Source organism: Gymnodraco acuticeps, unplaced genomic scaffold (genome assembly GCF_902827175.1).
Source record: "Gymnodraco acuticeps unplaced genomic scaffold, fGymAcu1.1, whole genome shotgun sequence".
Classification (NCBI taxonomy): domain Eukaryota; kingdom Metazoa; phylum Chordata; class Actinopteri; order Perciformes; family Bathydraconidae; genus Gymnodraco; species Gymnodraco acuticeps.
In genome coordinates, this window is record NW_022991286.1 from 2,733,201 (window position 1) to 2,758,378 (window position 25,178).

Consider the following 25,178-nt stretch of genomic DNA (forward strand, 5'->3'; position numbering starts at 1 on the left):
ACGACTTTTAGCTCTTCAGGAGTGGTACTTGACCTTTAATAGCTGTACAGAGCTCCAGCATAGCATTCCCTCACCAAACAACACCTGTAAGTGCATGTTATTGTGTGTCTAACACGAAACTATGTTTGTCATTTATACTGTTTGTTTGTGTAGTTTTCACGGTGGATTCGGAGGAATAAACCCGTAATGAGAAAGCCACTTGTGTCTGCCTGTGCTTCGAGGGAATTACAGTGAAAACTCGACTGTCCATCGACGCGAGTGTGTCTTAATTGACGAAGCGGCAACTTCAGAGGATCACGGACTGAGCACGAGGCTGTCTTCAAATGGCCGCCGGAGGAGGAGAAACTACGCATGCACACACAGAAGTGGACGACGCGCGCAGTTCTTAAAAGAGCAACGCTTCAAGACAGAGCCATAAAGAACTTGGACACTAAGAAATCAAGAGTGATCTGAGTAAAGGGCTTCTGTAAAGGTTTGCTAAACCATTATTACCGTGAGTGCCAACTATAGTAGCGTGTGTGGTTAGCGTTTTGACTTATTTGCTCATGTTATTTTATTAAGGCTTGTTAATTAAGGCGTAAAGTTAAAGGGAACATAAGTGTTTTTATTTCCAATTTCTAATTCAAAGTGTGTTTTTGGGAATAATAAGTGAAAGTTATTTCATTGAAGTTCTGAAGTCTTATTTTTGAGTATATTTTTGAAAGGTGTAAAGTTCAATTAAGCTGTTTTTTGCACATTTTCTATTTTAAGTGCATTTGTACCTCTATTGAAGTCTTACATTTAAGTCACACTTACATTTGAGTAAGTGTTGAAAGTTCATTAAAAGGTTTAACTGCATTTTGCTGTTTATAAAAGTGAGTCACTTTAAAGTAGTGATTACTAATGTCTAAGTCTAGTGAGCCTACAATTCAGGTTAGGGAAAGTGCAGAGTCCCAAGACGAAGCTGTGGATAACACTGAAGCACAGCAGCTAAGAAGAGGTCAAAGAACTAAAACTCCTACAGAAAAGGGTAGAGAAATGCAAGAAGAACAAATGAAAACGCTCCTACAAAAGTTCAACTACAATTATGAGAAATGGAGAACACAAGTGAAAACAGCTAAGCGGCCATTATCTCAAACAACAGAGTCTTTGTCTGAAGATTTGCTTAATGACATAATTCATGATGTCACAAGTTTGTCAGAAGATGTCCAACATGTTTATGAGGATCTCCGTACAATCTCAACTCCAGACCAGGACACGCGTCGAAGAGTGGATCTGTTTGCAGAGATTTCTAAGTTTGTCATCATCAGAGCCTCAAGTCTCCTGGATGGAAAGGTTCCAGAAGGAGACAAGAAAGATTGGCCTGAAGCAGGTTCTCTCTTTAACTCAAGCACCTACACTTCTTCTTCGAAAAGCAACTCCAAGCAATCGAACCAATCTTCTGAGAAACGACAAGAAGCTGCTGCTGAGGCTGCTGCAAGCCAAGCTGTTCTGAAAGTGTTACAAGAACAAGAAAGAGAACATTTGGAGATTCAGCGCCTGGAAGCAGAAGCTAAAAGAAAGATGGCTGATCAAGAGACTGCAGCCATGAGGCGTCGTTTAGAAAGAGAATCAGAAGAGTTAAGACATTGTTCAGAAAGAGAGGAAGAGGAAGCTAAAATTAAAGCTTGTCTAGAAGAAGAGCATGTAGCTCTACAACAGACTCTGGATGACAAACGGAGAAAAATACAGCAGTTGGAAGCAGTAAAAGATTTCAATGCAGCACGAGCAAGAATGCAAGTGTATGACCAAGAAGAGTCCATTAGAGAAGAATGGAAAGACGTGCTAGAGAGGGATCTGGTAAGTAACCCATTGCCTGCTCCCACAAGTCCTCAACGACAGGTTGTCACTACTTCCTCAAGTGAAAGTACAGCAGAGCTTGTTAAGGTGCTAGCTGGTGCCTTAACTGCCAACAGAATTCTAGTTCCTGAACCTTCAGTATTCAGTGGGGATGCATTGAAATACAATGACTGGAAACTTTCATTTGAAATACTGATTGACCAGAAGAACATCCAAGACAAAGAAAATATATACTACTTAAGGAGATATGTTAGTGGACAAGCTAAGAAAGCACTTGATGGTTATTTCCTGCTCGGAACCAAGTCTGCCTATGTTGCAGCATGGGAGATTTTGGAGGAGAGATATGGGAATCAATTTACAATTGCAAAAGCCTATAGAGACAAGCTTCAATCGTGGCCCAAGATAGGATCTAAGGACAGCTTTGAGCTCAGAGATTTTGCAGACTTTCTCCGTAGTTGCGAGGCTGCCATGGTCCATATCAAGGCATTAGAAATCTTGAATGACTGTAATGAAAACAGGCAAATACTTTCAAAATTACCAGATTGGCTAACTGCAAGCTGGAATCAGAAGGTTACTGAAGTCCAAGAAGACAGTAAACAATTTCCCTCCTTCAGCCAATTTGTAAAGTTTTTGACAAGAGAAGCAAAGATTGCCTGTAACCCTGTCACATCATTGCAATCACTGAAGCAAGGTGAAGCTGAAAACACCAAATCTCAAAGACAACAAAGCTTTGCAGCAAAGACACTGACCACAAGTTCAGACGAAAACACCGTCTTAACATGTATTCTCTGTAAGAAGAATTGGCATTCCTTGCACAATTGCAGGAAGTTCATGGAGCAAGCTGTTCCAGACAGAATTAAGTACATTCAAGCTCAGAAGCTATGCTTTGGATGTCTCGAGACTGGCCATCAGTCAAGGAGCTGCCACAGTAGGAGTGTATGTGAAGTGTGCAAGAAGCAAAAAAATCCTACCTGTCTGCATGAAGAACATACAAATCAAGAAAGATACAAAGAAAGACCTCAACCAACACAACAAGAAGAAAGAACCACAGCGGCTACTTCAAACAGAGTAATACTTGGTGAAGGTAACACGCAAACAGCTGCTATAATTCCAGTCTGGCTTTCATCCACATGTCAACCAGCAGAAGAAATCCTTGTATATGCTCTGTTGGATTCTCAAAGTGACACAACATTTGTGCTAAGTGAAGTAGCTGAGGCTTTGGAAGCAAGTAAACAACAAGTCAAGCTCAAGCTATCTACTATGACCTCAAGAACCACAGTTGTAAGCGCTCAAAGAGTGAACAACCTACAAGTCAGAGGCTTTTACTCCGGTAAAAAGATTCCCTTACCACCAGTCTATACACGTGACTTCATTCCAGCGAACAGAACTCACATACCAACAGATGAAACTGCAAAAGCTTGGTCTCATCTAGAGCACCTCCAAGGAGAGATTGCACCTCTACAAGACTGTGAAGTGGGTCTGCTCATAGGGTACAACTGCTCACAAGCTTTACTTCCAAGAGAAGTTGTGTCTGGAAAAGAAAATCAACCTTACGCACAACGTACAGACCTTGGATGGAGTATTGTCGGAAACTTGAATCCCTGTCTAGATTACGGAGACGCCATTGGTGTTAGCCATCGCATAGTAGTAAGACAAGTGACACCAGGTGTAGAACCTTCTCTCAGTCTCAAAACTGAAGTACACTATGTGAGCCGAAACAAAGTTAAAGACATTACTCCCTCAGAAATCATAAAAATCCTCGAATCAGACTTCTCAGAAAGAGTTGTGTGTCCCAAGAAGATCTCAAGTTCCTGTCGAAGTTGAGAGAAAGCATCACACACAAAGAGAATGGTCACTACAAAATTCCATTACCATTCAAAGGCGAAAGACCAAAATTACCTAACAACAAGACGTGCGCAGTACACCGCCTAAATTGTCTTGAAAGAAGACTAAAAAAGGATCAGAAGTACTACAAGGACTACGTCAACTTCATGGATGACATCATTTTACGTGGTGACGCAGAGAAGGTCCCTGAGGAAGAAATCAACAACAATCCAGCTTGGTACATTCCTCACCATGGAGTTTATCATCCACAGAAACCAGGAAAAATACGAGTAGTATTCGACTGTTCTACCAAGTACCAGGAAACATCCCTCAACGACCATCTGCTCACTGGTCCTGATCTGACAAACACGTTGGTGGGTGTACTGTGTCGCTTTCGCAAAGGTTCTATTGCTGTCATGTGTGACGTCGAAAGAATGTTCCACCAGTTTCACATGAAAGGGGAAGATCAAGATTATCTAAGATTCCTGTGGTGGGAGAGCGGAAACTTAGAAACCAAACCATCCATCTACAGAATGAAGGTCCACTTGTTTGGAGCAGCATCGTCTCCTGGCTGTGCCAACTTCGGCTTAAAACATCTGGCAGCACAAGGGCAGGGTCAGTTCAGTGAAGACGCCGTGCGCTTCATTCAAGGAAACTTCTACGTCGACGATGGGTTGGTAAGCGTTGAAACTGAGAAAGAAGCCATTCAACTTGTCAAAGAATCCAGAGAACTTTACTGCACTGGGAAGTTAAGACTCCACAAGTTTGTTTCTAACAATGAGAATGTGACGGCGACCATCCCAGAAGAAGAACGTGCAGCAGTTAAAGATCTTGACATGGCTTTAAGTTCACCGCATATGGAGAGAGCTCTAGGAGCAGAGTGGTGTGTCACATCTGACTCATTGAAGTTCAGAGTTCAAGTAAAACCCAATCCTCTAACAAGAAGAGGTGTGCTCTCTACCGTAGCCTCCATGTATGATCCCCTGGGGTTCATGGCACCCTTCATCCTCTTGGGTAAACAGATACTCCAGAAAATGTGCAGAGACAAGATCGGATGGGATGAAGATCTACCAGAGAACTTAAGACCTCAGTGGGAGTCCTGGATCAGAGATCTACCCAATCTGGCTGAGATGCAAATTAAAAGATGCTTCTTACCTTCAAGTTTCGGTAATGTCAAGACTTATGAACTTCATCACTTTGCGGACGCAAGTGTCTCGGGATATGGTGAATGTACTTACCTTCGAGCCATTAACAAGTCAAATGAAGTCCATTGCTGTCTGGTAATGGGAAAGTCTAGAGTTTCACCAACCAAAGTTACAACTATACCAAGACTGGAACTCTCTGCTGCAGTTGTTGCAGTGAGAACCAGCGACATGCTCAGGAAAGAGTTGGAAATCCAAGACCTTAAAGAATTATTTTGGACAGATTCAAAAGTTGTTCTTGGCTACATAAACAATGATGCCAGAAGGTTTCAAGTGTTCGTAGCTAACCGCATACAGAGAATCAAGTCCAGCACGAAGCCTGAACAATGGGCTTATGTTGCTTCAGAAGACAATCCAGCAGATCATGCCTCTCGAGGTTTAACTGCAAAGCAACTGAAGACTTCAAACTGGTTCACAGGACCAACGTTTCTTTGGCAAAAGGACCTACCTGTAAGAGAATGCAAGGTGGAAGAAATCAATGAGGATGATCCTGAAATTCGCAAGGCTATCGTGTGTAACACAAAGGCAAAAGAAGACAGGTCATTATTGGATCGCTTACAGAAATTCTCTGATTGGTCAAGGGTAGTAAGAGCAATTGCAAGACTGAAACGACATGCCAAAGAAAAATCATGTATCAGTTTTGCTTATCAAGCACCTTCACGAAAGACAACATCATCAGGGACGTGGAATGACGATGAACGAATTGCGAGCTAATGGATGGTGGATCCTGGGATGCAGCAGTGCTGTCTCGGCGCACATCTTTAACTGTGTCAAGTGCAGAAAGTACAGAAGACGTCCTGAATAGCAAAGAATGGGTGACTTACCTCAGGACAGAACGGAAACCAGTCCGCCCTTTACTTATACTGGCATAGACTGCTTTGGTCCGATCTATGTTAAGGACGGAAGGAAGGATCTCAAAAAATACGGTCTCTTACTTACCTGTTTATGTTCAAGAGCCATTCATATAGAGATGATCGATGACATGACTACTGATGCATTTATCAATGCTTTAAGAGCATTCATGGCCATTAGAGGTAATGTTCGTCAATTGAGATGTGACCAAGGCACTAATGTTGTTGGTGCAAGAAGAGAGTTTGCAGAACTCATGAAAGGAATGGATCAAGAAAGAGTGAAGGATCTAGGATGTGAGTTTCTTATGAACCCTCCAGCTGCAAGTCACATGGGTGGTGTCTGGGAAAGGCAAATAAGAACTATAAGAAGTGTTCTTACAGCTATTCTGGATAAATCAGCACAAAGGCTCGACAGCACCTCCCTAAGGACTTTCCTGTATGAAGTCATGGCTATCATTAACAGCAGACCACTCACAGCAGAACATTTGAATGATCCATCCGGACCCGAACCTTTAACTCCAAACCACATACTCACAATGAAGTCCACAATCATTCTTCCTCCACCTGGTCTTTACCTTAAGAAGAGGTGGCGCAGAGTGCAGTATCTGGCTAACGAGTTTTGGACAAGATGGAAGAAAGAATATCTTTTGAACTTACAGCCAAGACAAAAGTGGCATAAAGACAGAAGGAACGTGAAGGTCAACGACATCGTCCTTCTACAGGATGATCTGACACCTCGTAATGAATGGAAGCTGGCCAAAATCACAGAAGTCTTTCCAGGGTCAGATAGTAGGGTCAGAAAACTTAAATTACTGGTTAGCCAAACCACATTAGACAAAAAGGGGAAACCCACAATTAGGACTGTGTTCCTTGAAAGACCTGTACACAAGGTTGTTACTCTGCTTGAGGCAGAATGAGGTGTTTAATGTGTTGCCTGAGATTCCATGTTAAGTTGTTATCTACAGGTAATGTCTATTTCAAAGGGTAAAGCGTGTACTTTGTACAAACAATCTTTTGTGTGAAATCTCACGAGTAATGTGTGATTTGGTGGGAGTGTAAGTGCAGCCTTTACATGTTCATAATTTAACTGTAATGTGTATTTTCTATGTGTACTAATTATTATTGTTGTAATGTTTCATGCGTGCAATATTTAGTCTTTTATTTTGAAGTCCAAGCTCACGTCTCGTTATGCTGTTCTCGCGCGAGTTAAAGAGCGAGAACATGAGAAGCACCCTCAGAGTAAGATGCACGGATACTTACAGCTCCGTTAGTTTTGTATTCTTATACATATATAAGTTGTGAAGAGAACTGAAGAATACTTCCCTCTGTTTACAGAGCATGCAGCCCAACGAGGTATGTTGTTGTGTTTGTATTACTTTTATGTTATTACCTTGCTAGTTATCTCACATGCTGTGCATGTTATTGTGTGTCTAACACGACACTATGTTTGTCATTTATACTGTTTGTTTGTGTAGTTTTCACGGTGGATTCGGAGGAATAAACCCGTAATGAGAAAGCCACTTGTGTCTGCCTGTGCTTCGAGGGAATTACAACACCTACCCATCCAATATCCATCGCTTAACCTGGTCACATGACAGCAGGAAGCTCTAGAAATCTTTGATCCTACCCTTACGATTTTTTGTCTCATGTTCTGAATAGCAAAAACATTTCTTTGTAATATGTTATACTAACTGACAACAGCTTACTTATAGGCATCGTCCCAGGAGTTTTTGTGTGAGACAATGTGTCATTTGGAATATTGGGCTTTATAAACATAATTAGATTGATTGATCAGTATGTACTAACAATTCAGTACATTTACTGCATGGCAACATTTACCCAATCATACACTGACGGCGTGGTTTAAATGTGTATGTCAAACTGATTATCAGGATCTTAACTGACACACAATCACATGGAAGAGCCTTTGGGTTCAGTATCTTCCCAAAGGAGTATGGGGTTGAACCACCGATCCTTGTGTACGACTTCCTAAGTCACAGACGCCCAGTAAGTAGTTGTATACTGTTCCACGAAGCAGAAATAATAACAGTAAACTTATAAAGCAGAGGCCATTATATCAAAGATGTTTGGATGTAGGTTACACATTTCATATATCCAGAATCATAAGAGCAACAGCTATATTTAAAGATGTAATGACAGTCATTTTCTGTTTAACTGTAAACAAGCAGTCCTTTAAAACTCTGAGAATAATTGTATCTTTATCATGTCATGGTTCAAATGAAGAGAAAACTGAGAGGAGGTCCGCAGCGACCTGCCTTCCCTGGCCCCCTGTCCCTTTAAAGACAATGACCTGACTAGCAGGGCAGCTTGGCTGGAGATGAGAAAGTAGTTATTTCCAGCACCCATCTCATTTATTTGTGTACGTGTTTTAAGAGACCTAAAGCAGGAGGCTGGATGCCATGCTGATAAAGCAAGAAGGGGACTGTGCACTTTTAACTATGGCCCCTGAGTGAGTCAAAGGGGCAGCATGGGGGGGGCTCGGACAGGGGATCAGGGCTGTAAGCCAGGCGGATACACTCGGGTGGATAACATGTCTTTAATGCTACTGATGGACTGCCCAACTGGCGCCCCGGCTGGCTGGCACCGTGCCCAGCGTTCTTCCACTGGCTGAGCGGCAGTATAGCTTGGATGACTGTTGTGGGACAGACAGGGAAGGTCAGGGGTGACAGACAGACCGCAGATAGACAGACAGCCACCTCAAACACACAGGGGCCAAAGGTAAAGACAGACTGACGGATGATGGGGAGAATCAGTGAGGGACAAACTAGGAGAAATCTACGGGGCACATTCCTGCACACAATTCATGCACATTTAAAAACAGATATGAGGGTCAATTGTGTATCGCAGGGGTAGCCTAAATCGTCAAACTAAAGCCATGTGAGGCTAGATGTTTGACATCTTGTGTCACTTTGTAACTGTAAAGCAGCAATGTTGGTAAAATATGGCACATTTGATTAACTGGTTTCCTAAGATTTCCTAATACTTAATTTAAAGGTCCCATGTCATGCTTTTCCGGTTATTACCCGTCCCCTTGTGTGTTATGAAGGTTTTTCTGCATGTAAACGGTCTGCAGAGTCACAAACCCTCAAAGTACACCCTGTAGGGAGTAAAACTCTAACACAGAAAATACCTGTCTATGCTGCCCAGAACGCCTCGTTGGAGATTTTTCTTTTTCCATTTTTTTTTCCTGGTCACGGTGACCACACACTCACTCAGCCTTATCTTTTCTCAGGCTGTGAGTGTGTGGCGAACTGTGTGGCGAACAGCCTGGCTGTGAGTGTACGTGTGTGCTCAGGCTGAGCTCCGCGGTGTCTCAGTGTCTCGCAGACCCCACGCAGCAACCAGGAAGCTACACCAGTAACCCAGCTCACACTGTCCGCTCCTCAAGCCTCAAAGGGCGGAGCAGCGAGCCCCGCAACGTCCCGCCAACACGGCACCCAGACCCCACGCAGCATTCTCATCTGTTTGTCATTACTGGTGTCATTTTCTGGTTGCTAACAAACGCCATCACAGATGTTCCGCTGTAACGGTGGTGGACTCATCAGAACAGAGTGGGCGAGCTGACCAATCAGAGCACAGTGGGCTCATAGGGCAGTGTTTCCCACAGAATTTGATTCTATTTGTGGGGGCACCGCACCGCATAACCCCCCCCCCCCGGCAAGAAAAGCCAAAGGCCCCATAACCAATTTGGGTTATCAAATAAGATAATACATGCAAGTTCATGGCTACTGTAGACAACGTTCTTGTTGCTCTGTGTTGCGTTGATAATGAGTGAAACACACCGGAGTTGAGGATCTGTGGGGTTTATTCTCCTAAAAATATAATTTACAATTTAGGCATTTAGCAGACGACTTATTCCAAAGCGACTTACAATGACCAATTACAGGGACATTCTCCTTGGAGTAACAGAGGGCTAAGTGCCTTACTCAAGGGCACACTAGTAGTGGTGTTCCAGGCAGGATTTGAACTCGCAACCTTCCGATCATCAGCCCACCTCACTATCCATTAGACCACCAAAAAAAAAAAAAGAATCTTTTTTTTTTTTTTTATGAGATCCATTTGTGGCGGACGATATTTAATTGTGATCAGTAGAAATGGCCATGACATGGGACCTTTAAAGGGGCACTATCACACTTTCTGTGGTTTTCATGTGTTATATATGTGTTTGTGCATGAACATCAGTCTACAAAGGCTACAATCCCAAAGAAGGAGTCTCATCCTGAGAAAGATAAAGACTTTTTTGAACTTTAAAGCTTGAAAACATGTCACAGTAGAGGCAAACAATACAAATATGAAACCTAAAGATGAGCTTAATACTGTGTCTTTTTTAAAAAGAGAAGCCCTGATTTAGAGTTAAAACATTCCCAAAACATTATTTTCTGGAAAGGCACATTTATCTAGTTTGTTTTTGCATGTAATCACTGCAGTCAAAAAGCTAAACTTAATTGTCCGGTTTTCCATTTGAGATCCTGATAAAAAAAACGTGTTAGAAGAGACGTGGGATTCTTGACAAAAATGTTGAGAATCTGAATGGATTCAATCTGATGACACCTACTGCCACTAAGGCCAGGACACAGTTTTATTTAAAATGATTGACTTATGCCCAACCGATGAGCAGGAAACTTTATTTAAAATCGGATGAATAAATATACTGCGTACAGTTTGCTGTAACAGGATGGGCTGTTTATATTTGAAGGGCTCTTGAGGAAATCAAACTGTGTTTAGATTATCGGACATTTCGACTGCTGCAGGTTATTTAATAAATAAACAGCTGAAACTCTGGGACTTAGATTCTGCGATGTGTTTGGTTCAACATCATTTGAGTGGTCTGGTCAAGCATTTAACATATTATTATAAACCCTCATCTTGAGCGTCTGCTATGATGACACATTAGATGTACTATTTGTGTTAAAGTGCCGGGTCTGAACTGAACACTGCAAGGCCGAGAATCTAACACAACAACACTGTACTAACTAAATGATAACTCTAAATCGAGCTCAGGCGATAACATGTACTTTAGAATGATATGTCATCGTTTGTACAATGTAGCTGAGAGTTCCAGTGCCTAATTAATGTCTAACACATTTTTATTTCGCCAAGAACAAAAATGATGTTATACTGTAGACACAATGTGTAAAACTTCAATGATATTAAAGTGTCTACAACATATTCTGTATGTCTAACTTTTTAAATATCAGCTAGCAGTAATACGGGTTTTCACTGTCCATGCGTATCTTAAGGGGCCCTATTCTGCTCATTGTCAGGATCATATTTGTATGTTTTTGCCTCTACTGTGACATGTTTCCATGCTTTAATGTTCATTTTTATGTTTCTCATACTGCCTGTGCTGCAGCACCTCTTTTCACCCTCTGTCTGAAACCAGAGCCCAGTCTGCTCTGATTGGTTAGCTGACCAGCTCTGTTATATGTGGGAGAGAAACTCCCTCTGGAGGGAAGTTTGGGATTTTCGCCTTTGCAGACCATTTGCATGCACAAAAACCTATAGAACACTACAGGAAAGGGAACCCACCCTTGTGTCTGTACTGAGTCAAAGAAGCATTATAGTACTACTCAATGCAGTAACAGTTAAGGGACATTTTGGAGAGAGTTGAACTTCTTGAATTTTCTGAATAAAACCCCCCCCCACAAAAATAACATTATATAAAAACTAAAACTCCAGGCTGGGGACATATCCTGAATAAAGAGAAGGTCATGCGGCACACTCCATGTCTAGATAAGGTCGGTAGTTGTAAAAAATGTATCTGAAACAAATCGAAGTGTCTACATATTAATCTGGTGGAATATGTTTTTAGAACAATCTGATTACTTTGTTGGAGATTGGTAAATATGTGTATGTTGCTTTCAGCCCATTCATCTGGATCATCTGGTTGTCAAAGTTGTATATTCTGATATTGATTATTAACTAAAAATGCCGCTTATTACCATCAGGATTGCAAAATTAAGTTCGGCTGCAATGTCTAATAGCACAATTCTTAATAGAAAACATCAATTGACTTGCAGTTTATCTGCCATTAAATACAATTGTTCTGGTTTACACGTGTTCTAAATGGCTGGTAATTACCAGGGCTTTTTGGAATATTGGTGGAAGGCGCATTTCAAATGTCAACATTTATTAAGCCATCAAGAAAACTATGTAAGAACATTTTAGTGATGTAGTAAGAAGTTGTAAGCTCAACAAAACACTGAGATATAATTGAATTGATTTAGGAAAAATATAAAAATGTGGGAAGGACCTTCACAACTGGTTCCTTTATCCTTAGCAATATTCACTTGTGCTAATAAATTACATGTATTGCCAAAGGAAATACATGGCAGTAATGTTTCCTGACTTGCTAGCACACGATGTACCTTGAGTGCATGGAGAAATGAAAACGTACCCAGATGAAAACACAATTGGTTTTAATCCCATTATGAACATGGGGTAAGGGTGCAGTTCAGCCTCTTGTGGCTAGCATGAGTAGTACAGCAACAACACACATTCATCTCTAAAAACTTGTTTTTAACAAACAAAAAGTTACTTCATGTTTTCTTTTGCCAGCAATTTTTTACCCCAAACGTTTGGGATGGGGATGATGAAGGGATACTTTTTCAGTATCTTTTAAGGATCTGAAAAAAATTGCTTTTGACAAAACCTTTATCTTACACCGATTCTTAAGTCAGAACACAGATAAAAAATAGTTTTGAAAAGTAAAAAAAAAAGTTTACCAGATTTTTTTTTCACTGGGCTTCCTATTAACCTAAGCCTTAAGTAGTCATACTGAAATGTAACCATAGCGGTGTGATGTTTGGAAACAGATTGTTTTGGGCCAATATTGGTTTATAATCATTTTTAAATGCCCATAATTAATGACAGTAGCACAGTGTCACAGCCTACTATGTTACTGCAATGCTGACGATTTATTATAAGACTAACATGGACTTAATGGAATAAGTGGGCCAGGACCTATTGTAGTTATTGTAACTGACTCGGGGTCAGGGCGTGTAGAAAGCCACTGGGCCTGTCACTGGTCGGTTGGGAAAATTGAGAAGTGGGTGTGGCCCGACCCAGATGGCCGTCCTATACAGCCCAAGGACTCAATACCTTTCTTTCCCCCCACACAGACCAGATGGAGACCATTACAGTGGCCTGAAAGACCAGAGAGAGAGAGAGAGAGAGAGAGAGAGAGAGAGAGAGAGAGAGAGAGAGAGAGAGAGAGAGAGAGAGAGAGAGAGAGAGAGAGAGAGAGAGAGAGAGAGAGAGAGTTGGGGTAAGTGGTGGCGGGGGTGTCTCGCCTTTCCAAAAATCCAAAATCTCTAATTCCCACAATTGTTGAAATCTTTTCAGGCTGCTTTTTTTCCCTTGCTTTTCTGTTACAAAAAGCTCCCTCCCAATAAGCACTGCAAGCACTCCTGATAATTCCTATAAGAGACCAGACTGTTTCACACAAGACGGAAAGACGGAGAGTAAAAGAGAAATGCAGAGGAGCGAGGAAGAAAAAAGCACATTAAAGATATGCAAATCCAACTGTCTGGGGTGAGGAGCATTAACCAGCGTCAGTAGGATAGCTGCCTCTATTTTTAGTGTTTGCATGAGTGTGTGACTGTCTCTCTCTGCCGAGGTGTGTGATGACTTCCTTAAGCCCGGGCTTTCATGTTCTGGTGAGACAGTCTGGGGCGTCGAGATATGTCGGCAGAAATATTCCTCCTAATTGAGACACTTCACAAATGAAGCTGTCAAGTCGGGCTTCAAACAGAATTCACAAAAGCAGTTGAAAGAGAATTTCTAGGACAGCAGTGGGAAAGGAGTTTCTTTTTTTCTCCTCTTTATAAACAAGTACAGGTCGTTTAATGATTACAGGTTGGTTTCAGATCAATCATCTGAGATGCCATGGATGTAAAACAAAAGTCCATAGAGAGTCGAGGAGTGTCAAAAATGCCAGTCACTTCTTCAGGTCAAATTAAAGAATTGTAATAATTGCATAAGGCCAATTTCAAGCCATGTAGGATTTCAGATGACGTAACGCAGCGTCTGGCAGCCATCTTGGCCTTTTTAATGTCACATTTCCATTGCATGGTATGGTAGGGCTCTACTCAGCTCAGATCCTTTTTCCGTTTTCCATAATCATTGTGTTGGATAAAATAATGGCCCAAAAGTCAGGACATATCTGCACATTTTGACCAAAGAAGTCTAAAAAAAAACAACAACTTTGGTATCTTTAATACTGCAGGAAGAATGCTTACAGGACTTTCTTAGGAACTGCTTTTCTTATTCATCGCAGTTGAGCAATCAATGTTTTAAGTTGTACATAAACATTCAGTGAGTTGAATAAAATAGATTGGGCTATTGTGCATTTAGTTTTCCTGCAAGGTGTGGAGAAGTTTGGATAAGTGAAAAAGTGTCCTCCTCATCGGCATTACCTCAAATTGTTGTACTGTATCTTTGACATCCATTGGAATCAGTGAGCAGTGCTACCCTGCTGCAAGGCATGATCACGTCATGATTGAAATGCATTGCTAATGCATTGCAGCAGGGGAACACTGCACACTGATTTCAAAGAAAACCTTTTCCCCTGATAGCCAACAGCTGGAACAGAGATCTGGGCTACTGTGATGAAGATGCATAGCTGTTTGGAAAGTGAAACAGTAAAACAATATGCAAGTCTTTGCTCTGAAACTTTCATCATGAACTCTTATACTTCACTGTGTTTGTCAGTGCAGTCTTTGTTTGGACAAGAAGAGGCGAGCCCTGAGAACAGCAGGCTACTGAGGGCCTGCCGCAGAGCGTGATACCTTTGGCTGCGAATAGCATATGGCACCGGGAACTAGATACAACACAAACAAACACAGGACACAGGGATGAGCAGTTGCAGACGATGGGATTACATTGGCTATATACTGTGTGTGTGTGTGTGTGTGTGTGTGTGTGTGTGTGTGTGTGTGTGTGTGTGTGTGTGTGTGTGTGTGTGTGTGTGTGTGTGTGTGTGTGCATATTCTTCCTGCCGAAGGGTTGTAGGTGTATGTGTGCGTATTGTACAGTATGTGTGTGCAACCCTAACCCTAGTTTTCAGCACTACATGTGAGTAGTTTGACAATGTTGGAAAATGGAATGTGAAGTGATTAAAACACCAGACAATGTGTGCACTGTTGTTGCAGCAGGTTAGAAAACCATTTCTACCAAAATGACCTTTATTCTGAAAAGCAAGTGATTAAGGCTGCTTAATGTTTATTTGCTTGGTTGTTTCTTACCAAAACTAACACCAGAACTTTCTCCCTAACATGGTCTATAAAGAAAAAGGAATTGGACATTTACTTTTGGAACTCTTTTAAACTATGAGTCCTTTTATTATTGTATACACTTTTTTCTATGCATACATAACATCCCAGAACACGACAACAACGCAGCTGCTTCAAGTGGATTCAATCCATACAAAACAATCACTGATGTCAGACGCTTAATCAAGTCCAAGTAAAAGACATTATGTTCTCTGCTTCTTTGTTTGTGTGCAGGTTTACAGAAAATATGACTGGCCTGACTTTAAAGAAACTTGGTGAAAGACTAAAGCATGGGCCATGGAAAAAAAACATAAATCCTGATAGAAAAGGCTGCATTTCTGTGATGTCGGAATACTCTTAGTTACAGAAAATGAATAGGAACCCAAGTCAACAACAACTTGGATACAGCTATCAATGAGTTGTTTAAACCCTTGAAGCAATTATATACGACATTTTGGAAGAACAACTAAACAAATCAGGCGATGGGTCCATTGAAGGAAATGTGAAAGCACCATTGGCCTTGGTGGATGTCTGCGGTCTCCAAGTGCCATTCAAGCAACTGATGTTTTTCTTTGTTGTTCAAGAGACTTTCAGTAAACGTTGGATCTGTCAGCTCGTAACAATACTTTCTTCTTGTGGCTTTGACTATTGGATTCTAATGGAAAATGTTGCCTTCACGACAACACTGGCGTAGCTGTTTTAAGGAGCTGTCAGGAGAAGGATTAATATTAGCTGCAGCAGGAGTCTGGTGGATCGTAGCCAGAGGAGAGAAAGGCGAGTGGGGTCTGACAAGAAGCAGGAGGCCCAAAGTCAGATCGGCCGGGGGCGAGAGCTGCACTCCATTGGGACACAGAGTGAACTCTTCTGATAAACAATGAGTGAGGAAAAAAACCACATGCGCATACGTGAAAATACATGCAGCACACACTGTGTTTATGGAGGAGACGCTAAAGCCATGGGCCTGTTGTACAAAAGGATCCTTTGTACTGTTACCGCAACACACACATACACACACAGATCTACGTGCACACACTCCAACAAACGTGAGTGCTACTTGCGTACCAAAAAAAGTCTGCAGGTTGAAGGCTGTCAGGGACTGTTGGAAGTATAAAAGTTGCATCCATCTCATACATCTGTGTTGTCTCAGTGGAGTGCAGCTACACTGCATATCATCCTGTACGTGCATCTAGTGTTTCATGTTGGTGTGTGTGTACAACAGATACTGAGACTGTAAGTGCTTGCTGTATGTTTGTCGGGTCACTTTACAGCAGGTTCTGTCAGGAAGCAAGGATCAACTGTTAGGAGAGAAATGTCTCGGCTGCCCCCCCCCCCCAAACCATGCCGCCCTACATTTCTAAAAGACACTCCACTTTCTTGCCTATGACTAAAATATGGAGATATCACAGATATGCAGGAATATTACAATATAGTACGTTTCTATATCTGTATCGTATATGTTGTTATACTGTACACCGAGCAAATTGTTGCAGAAGAGAATTATAACTGACTTGGGTGGATCAGAACAGTGCGTTTTATTTTGTGTGTGTTGGATTTGCAAGGAAATCTTCCAAATTGCTTTCAAGCATAAAACCAAGGTGAAGGGTTTCAGAGCACTTAAAACTTGATTTCAACCTTATTTTATTAGGATACATAAAATATTTGTGACCAACTGAGCTACAATCAATGTCAATGTTTTATTTAATGTTAGTGTGGGAACTTTGGGACTTTAGCCTTTGCAGACCATTTACATGCACCAAAACCTATATAACACACAACAGGAAAGGAAAAATAGAGCCCTAAAAACACATGCGTTGGTAAATAAAAAATGTAGCAAATGTGCTTCATTATGATAGTGTCATTGTGTGGTCTACAGTATAGGATCTTGAAATATATCAAATTATGAGTTTTTTTTCTGTTGACAACAACCTGTCAGCTCATCAATGATATCATCAAGGTTGTCCACATCTCAACATGTTTTTCTGTTGCTACTTTTCACAAATGTATATTTCTCAACAGTCTGATAACATCATGGCTCTTATCGTCTAAATGCCATTGACATGCCATCAATGAGCAAAACAACATACAATAGGGCTTATATCTTGGGGTCTGGAACCAGGCTAAAACAGAACCATTTCTGTGATCAGATTCTGATTCAAATTAGGATTAAGAAATACATTGATGCCATGTCAATATCATGGTATGAGACTCAATATCGTCTTAGATTTGAGATATTTGGATATCGTAATATGGCATTATATTAATGTTGCCTTAGTCATTATATCAAAAAGCACCAGCAGTCAGCCCAACAATATTTTCCCAGTATCGTCTCTGAGGTATTTCAGAAAAGATAGTGGGATATTTTATATTCTCCATAACGCAAATGCCGCTAAAATCGAATGAAACCGTAAACCAATAGAGGGTACATACTGACCTTGAGGTAAAAAAAAAATCAACATCAAAAACAAAAAAATGTGAACTACTTGAACCTGAGGACCAATGGCATTAGTTTGGTTGGTTGACCAAAAAAAGCCTTATTGTAATCACATTGGATTAAAGTCAAGGCTATTAAGTTGACCTAATGATTTGCATTTATTAAAAAAATTGTTAGATAGTTTGAATACAATTGTTCTTCCCTCCAAAGCTTGATCAGGGCTCACAAATAGATCTGAGTCCGACAAGGGTAAACAGAGCAGAAAGGACTGTTACTATAAATGATGAAAAACAGCTGTGCCTACAATCACAAGATGCTAGAGCTCTTCTGATTTTAGATAAAGACAATAATGTACTTTCATAAAAGGGTGTAGCATTCATTTATATAAAGAACCTGAAAACAGCTGTTTATTTTCAGATGGAAAAGCTTTCATGAATTCCAAACCTGTTACACAAACCATTATACTCCATCTGACGTATTTACAGTCAGTGAGTTCGCTAAACCCCGCCTCTGAACAGCAAGTGTCCAATCTAATCCAAGCCACCCAGCTTTGGGTCTGTCTGCATGCTGAAAAAGGGACTGTCTGCTGGATATTCAGCATTTAAAGAGTAGAGGTTGGTGTCTTTTTTGAGCTCGTTCGCAACCAAAAACACAAGAACAAAAAGAGTGGGTTTGTTTTCTCTATCCCAATGTCAGCTGCAACCGGTGGTGTAGTAACTGAGCTTTACTTCAAAGGCAAAGAGAAAATCACTAAGAATGTACATAGAGGGTTAGGGCTTTGGATAATGGTAGAATAGAGTGTAATTGTTACATTTCCAGATGTAAGGAAGGCTACCCTGGGTGCTATCAGAGTTTAGCACAGGTATGGATTCAAGTCACAGGACTTATTAAATGAGATTTAGCCTCGACCTGACAAAATAAAAATAAACTACAACTTGAAAACATTTTTCTCGTGACTTCACGTGGACTTGAGTCTTTTGACTTTAAAGTACTTTATACCTTAAAGTTATTTGAAGTGTGCCATGTATCAATTCATTTCCAATCATTTAGTGAATCAACCCATTTTAACGCTGTTCCTTCCCAACAATCAACTTTAATTTCTGAGATCCACTTAGTTTGAAACCACAAGGTGTAACATTTAAACATATCATTTCTTGATTTTACTTGGGACTTGAGTTCAAGGACTTGAGACGTTCTTTGGACTTTTAAAACAATGATGTTGTTCCCTCTCTGGAGTTACCGCTAGGGTTAGCTGCTAGTTTCGGCTCTTTATCTTCCTACCTGAGATAGCTTCATGTTTGCCATCAGCCTTTTCCTTTGTAACATTTAAAGCAAAAATCTACAGTTGTAAAATATCTGCCAAATATGAATATATCAGCCAACAAGGTTAAGCTAGAATGTAGAAATAGTCAGATCTTATTGGTACATTTCTCCTTGTGTACTACTAAGACTAACACATGTATCTCTCTCTCTCTGCCATTGACAGTCATCATTTCAGTCAACAATAAATGAAAACCTGCTTTTGGCTACTTGTTCTAACTTCAAGGACCTGTCATTTCCAAAAATAACGGAAAGAAGTAACAGTTTGTTTCTTGATCCAAGAAAAGTTCAATCTGATACTTACCATCCTAAACGGCATATTGATAATACATTTAGTAGGCATTTAACTCGAAATGTATATGTTCATAGTTGAGTATTATTTAATGAACTACTGATAGGTGAAAACAGGTATTATCCTTTGAATAGCGACTACCAACCAGTACAGACAAGGCTTTTTTAGACAAGGCTTTTTTAGACTTCTACGTATATTGAAGAGGTAATCTAACACTCAATAGACAAGGTGTCTGATTGTCTTTTATAAAGGTACAAAATCGAAAGAAAATCTTGCTTTTTATGTAGAGAACTTGCATATATTGCGCTGCCTCACAGATGTTTCCTTTCTGTCAAGAACACACTCGTAAAATGTTACATCTTTGTATGGATTATTTTGACAGACCACTGATAATACATGATGTTTATGTGCAGCTTCAAACCACTAGACCACTATTCAAAGTGTAAATACAAAAGCATTATCAAAATATTAGAGACACAAATCACTGTTGGTGTCTCAAAATAGCTCTGTGAGCTATTACTAATAATATAGATGGGATAATACATCGGAGAATGTCAGATACTGACAATCAAAAATTGACCATTTGGAAAAAGAGTGTGAGGTAACACTCCTCTGTCTGACTCTGTCTCGTCTGATTCTTCGGCTGACGCCCCAACCTGCTCTCTCTCTCTCTCTCTCTCTCTCACACACACACACACACACACACACACACACACACACACACACACACACACACACACACACACACACACACACACACACACACACACACACACACACACACACACACACACACACACACACACACACACACACACACACACACACACACACACACACACACCAGAGTTCCCGTTAGAATATTTTTTCGCCGGTCAACATGTCCGTTAAAGTTGAAATCTTCCGGACAAAATGAGAAAAGTGCCGGTCAAAGGTCTTCTTTGTTATTTATTGTGCTTTAAAACAAATTGATATGATTCGATATTAAACAAACTAATTATAGTAGATTAACTACATTATTCAAAAGTGAACAGTAATTTACAATAACACGGGAATAATAAACGGAGCGCTCTCTCCCTCTCCTGACAGCCCGTCAGTATCATGCAGCTCGCGGATCAGTAATGAGTGACCCGACAGTAAAACTAAACGTATCTATAACTAGTTACGGTAGTTTGAGAGGTCATTACAATAGCTACGTGTGATATTCTAACCTGAAGTGTGTGTTGCTCCGCTCACCGCTGCATGTGATCATGCAGAGCTGCGTGTCGACTCGTCAGCAGCAGCTGATCTCTCTCTCCCGTCAGATTAGACTTCACTCGCGTTTATGTCCATATCGATCAGATCTAACTAGTTCTAGCTAATGATATGACTACCTGCTTATTAAAAGACACCTAAACAATAAGCGTCACTATGCAACTGGGTGAGGCCACAAAGTATGCGCAGCATTATGCATGTGTTTACATGCCCACCGGAACCCCGAGGCATTACCAACAGATCAACGCACAATCAACCCACAATCAACCCATCCAGGACATCTCTTTCTCCACATTAAGTGTTAGACATTAGAATGGACTAGTCTTGTCTGTCACATAAATGGCGCAACTGATGCGGTATTGCGCTAAACGGAAATTATTTTTGAACGGACACTCTGACCGGAGAGATTTAGATTTGCCGGTCCTCAGCATATTTGACCGGTCGTAGTCCGGTAATTACCGGCTAACGGGAACTCTGACACACACACACACACACACACACACACACACACACACACACACACACACACACACACACACACACACACACACACACACACACACACACACACTCTCTCTCTCTTTTTCTGTCTCAAATAAAAACCCAAGACAGCAATTAAAATGCATGTATGCATGCATGTTTTTGGATCTGTCTTCATTTATTACAAATAAATAAAAATCTGTGCACACACATGCACACGCTCTCTGGCTCTGGGCAGCCGTTCTCAGTTTGTAATTACCTTATTTGACACTCAGTAGATGGAATTTGCTTGCATGCACTGGCACCCGCCCACACAAACACACAAGCAACAAACCCAAATGCACCAAACCACAGACTGCGGTCAAGCCAGCCGTCTTTCACTTCTGCGTGGTCAAACCAGCCGCCCCTGTATTTCGAGTGCGCGATTAGTTACAGGTTTACGGTAATGCAATAAAAACAACCCTGGCTGGGAAGCTTTCTAGTGCCCGGCCATACACTTCTCCCGTTTCGTATGTGCAGTATTATATATTCGACCACTTTAAAGCTACAGAAAATCCCACCGAGGAACACTTCCGGTGAGGATTTCAAAGTAAAGGATGGCATGTGGTTCATTTATATTATTTGCGATTGAGGAACAGCCAGGGTAATTTATAAGAATACTGTTAGGACTTATTGCTTCATAAACTTGTTGCAAAAATAGTATGAACTACTTTTACTGTGTACTTTTTGAGAATGGCAAAATTCCCTCCAGAGAACAAGAATGAGCATTTTTGTCAACTTTAATGTGGGATAAAAAACATTTCTTCCATAAGTAGTTTCTGAAACTGCCATGTTTGTACTTAGTACTTCTAGTACTACTTGCAAAAATAATACGAACTACTTTTACTGTGTACTTTTGAGTAATTTGAGTTTCAAAGTCCTCTCCGGAGAACAAGAATGAGCATTTTTGTCAACTTTAATGTGGGATAAAAAACATTTCTTCCATAAGTAGTTTCTAAAACTGCCATGTTTGTACTTAGTACTTCTAGTACTACTTGCAAAAATAATATGAACTACTTTTACTGTCTACTTTTGAGTAATTTGAGTTTCAAAGTCCTCTCCAGAGAACAAGAATGAGCATTTTTGTCAACTTTATTGTGGGATAAAAAACATTTATTACATAAGTAGTTTCTGAAACTGCCATGTTTGTACTTAGTACTTCTAGTACTACTTGCAAAAATAATATGAACTACTTTTACTGTGTACTTTTGAGTAATTTGAGTTTCAAAGTCCTCTCCGGAGAACAAGAATGAGCATTTTTGTCAACTTTAATGTGGGATAAAAAACATTTCTTCCATAAGTAGTTTCTGAAACTGCCATGTTTGTACTTAGTACTTCTAGTACTACTTGAAAAAATAATATGAACTACTTTTACTGTGTACTTTTGAGTAATTTGAGTTTCAAAGTCCTCTCCGGAGAACAAGAATGAGCATTTTTGTCAACTTTAATGTGGGATAAAAAACATTTCTTCCATAAGTAGTTTCTGAAACTGCCATGTTTGTACTTAGTACTTCTAGTACTACTTGCAAAAATAATACGAACTACTTTTACTGTCTACTTTTGAGTAATTTGAGTTTCAAAGTCCTCTCCGGAGAACAATAATGAGCATTTTTGTCAAATTTAATGTGGGATAAAAAACATTTCTTCCATAAGTAGTTTCTGAAACTGCCATGTTTGTACTTAGTACTTCTAGTACTACTTGCAAAAATAATATGAACTACTTTTACTGTGTACTTTTGAGTAATTTGAGTTTCAAAGTCCTCTCCGGAGAACAAGAATGAGCATTTTTGTCAACTTTAATGTGGGATAAAAAACATTTCTTCCATAAGTAGTTTCTGAAACTGCCATGTTTGTACTTAGTACTTCTAGTACTACTTGCAAAAATAATACGAACTACTTTTACTGTGTACTTTTGAGTAATTTGAGTTTCAAAGTCCTCTCCGGAGAACAAGAATGAGCATTTTTGTCAACTTTAATGTGGGATAAAAAACATTTCTTCCATAAGTAGTTTCTAAAACTGCCATGTTTGTACTTAGTACTTATAGTACTACTTGCAAAAATAATATGAACTACTTTTACTGTCTACTTTTGAGTAATTTGAGTTTCAAAGTCCTCTCCAGAGAACAAGAATGAGCATTTTTGTCAACTTTATTGTGGGATAAAAAACATTTATTACATAAGTAGTTTCTGAAACTGCCATGTTTGTACTTAGTACTTCTAGTACTACTTGCAAAAATAATATGAACTACTTTTACTGTGTACTTTTGAGTAATTTGAGTTTCAAAGTCCTCTCCGGAGAACAAGAATGAGCATTTTTGTCAACTTTAATGTGGGATAAAAAACATTTCTTCCATAAGTAGTTTCTGAAACTGCCATGTTTGTACTTAGTACTTCTAGTACTACTTGAAAAAATAATATGAACTACTTTTACTGTGTACTTTTGAGTAATTTGAGTTTCAAAGTCCTCTCCGGAGAACAAGAATGAGCATTTTTGTCAACTTTAATGTGGGATAAAAAACATTTCTTCCATAAGTAGTTTCTGAAACTGCCATGTTTGTACTTAGTACTTCTAGTACTACTTGCAAAAATAATACGAACTACTTTTACTGTCTACTTTTGAGTAATTTGAGTTTCAAAGTCCTCTCCGGAGAACAATAATGAGCATTTTTGTCAAATTTAATGTGGGATAAAAAACATTTCTTCCATAAGTAGTTTCTGAAACTGCCATGTTTGTACTTAGTACTTCTAGTACTACTTGCAAAAATAATATGAACTACTTTTACTGTGTACTTTTGAGTAATTTGAGTTTCAAAGTCCTCTCCGGAGAACAAGAATGAGCATTTTTGTCAACTTTAATGTGGGATAAAAAACATTTCTTCCATAAGTAGTTTCTGAAACTGCCATGTTTGTACTTAGTACTTCTAGTACTACTTGCAAAAATAATATGAACTACTTTTACTGTGTACTTTTGAGTAATTTGAGTTTCAAAGTCCTCTCCGGAGAACAAGAATGAGCATTTTTGTCAACTTTAATGTGGGAAAAAAACCATTTCTTCCATAAGTAGTTTGTGAAACTGCCATGTTTGTACTTAGTACTTCTTGGACTACTTGCAAAAATAATATGAACTACTTTTACTGTGTACTTTTGAGTAATTTGAGTTTCAAAGTCCTCTCCAGAGAACAAGAATGAACATTTTTGTCAACTTTATTGTGGGATAAAAAACATTTCTTCCATAAGTAGTTTCTGAAACTGCCATGTTTGTACTTAGTACTTCTAGTACTACTTGCAAAAATAATATAAACTACTTTTACTATGTACTTTTGAGTAATTTGAGTTTCAAAGTCCTCTCCGGAGAACAAGAATGAGCATTTTTGTCAACTTTAATGTGGGATAAAAAACATTTCTTCCATAAGTAGTTTCTTAAACTGCCATGTTTGTACTTAGTACTTCTAGTACTACTTGCAAATATAATATGAACTACTTTTACTGTCTACTTTTTCAGTAATCCAATGGCAAATTCACTCCTAGAATGTATTATTTCCACCACCATGTTTGACTGCTCAACCCTGTCTCCTAAAAAGTACGTTCCCACAGAAATAAACTGCATTCTCAATTACGTTTAGCTAGAAACGTATTTTCTACCACGTTACGTTCGTTATGAATATCTTCAGCTTTCTGTCCCCAGAGTCAGAACTAAACATGGTAAAGCAGCGTTCAGTTATTATGCTCCAAATATCAACTCTGACTACTTTTAAATCCAGGCTGAAGACTTTTCTTTTTGTCGCTGCTTTTAATTGAACTATTCATATCTTAGACTGCACTGTAACTTTTATCCATGTATTTTTTCTTTTAATGTTTATTGTATTAGCTTTTCTTTTAAATGACTGATTTTAAATGCCATTTTCTTAATGTCTTTCATTTTTGTAAAGCACTTTGAATTGCCTTGTGTTGAAAAGTGCAATATAAATAAACTTGCCTTGCCTTGCCTATGAACGTATCTCAAATACATTTATTTTCTACATATCTTCTAGAAACATATTTTCTCCCACGTTACGTTTCTTATGAACGTATCTCAAATACGTTTATTTTCTACATATCTTTGCCATTTATTGTCTTGCTTATAATAATGATAATAGTCATTTATAAATATCATTTTAGAGCACACATTTGAAATCAGTAGGCAAGGCTGTAATTTCGCCAGCTATACTCTCATGAGCGAGGCAGAAAATAATAGTTTCAACATGCCAAAATTCTGCCGTGTCGTTTATTGCACCTCAAAGATTAAAACATATCCAGAGTTACAGGTTTCTGTACCACCTCTAAGAAGAAAGGACAGTAACAGAAGATCTCTGTGACGCCAGATGTGGTGTTGTT

The 25,178-nt window shown here is 39.6% G+C and overlaps 1 long non-coding RNA gene across 1 annotated transcript in view; it reads right to left on the reverse strand.

Moving 5' to 3' along the window:
- LOC117562136 overlaps positions 1-25,178 on the reverse strand; it is a 110,956-nt gene that overhangs the window by 34,776 nt on the left and 51,002 nt on the right. The gene's annotated exons all lie outside the window — the stretch shown is intronic.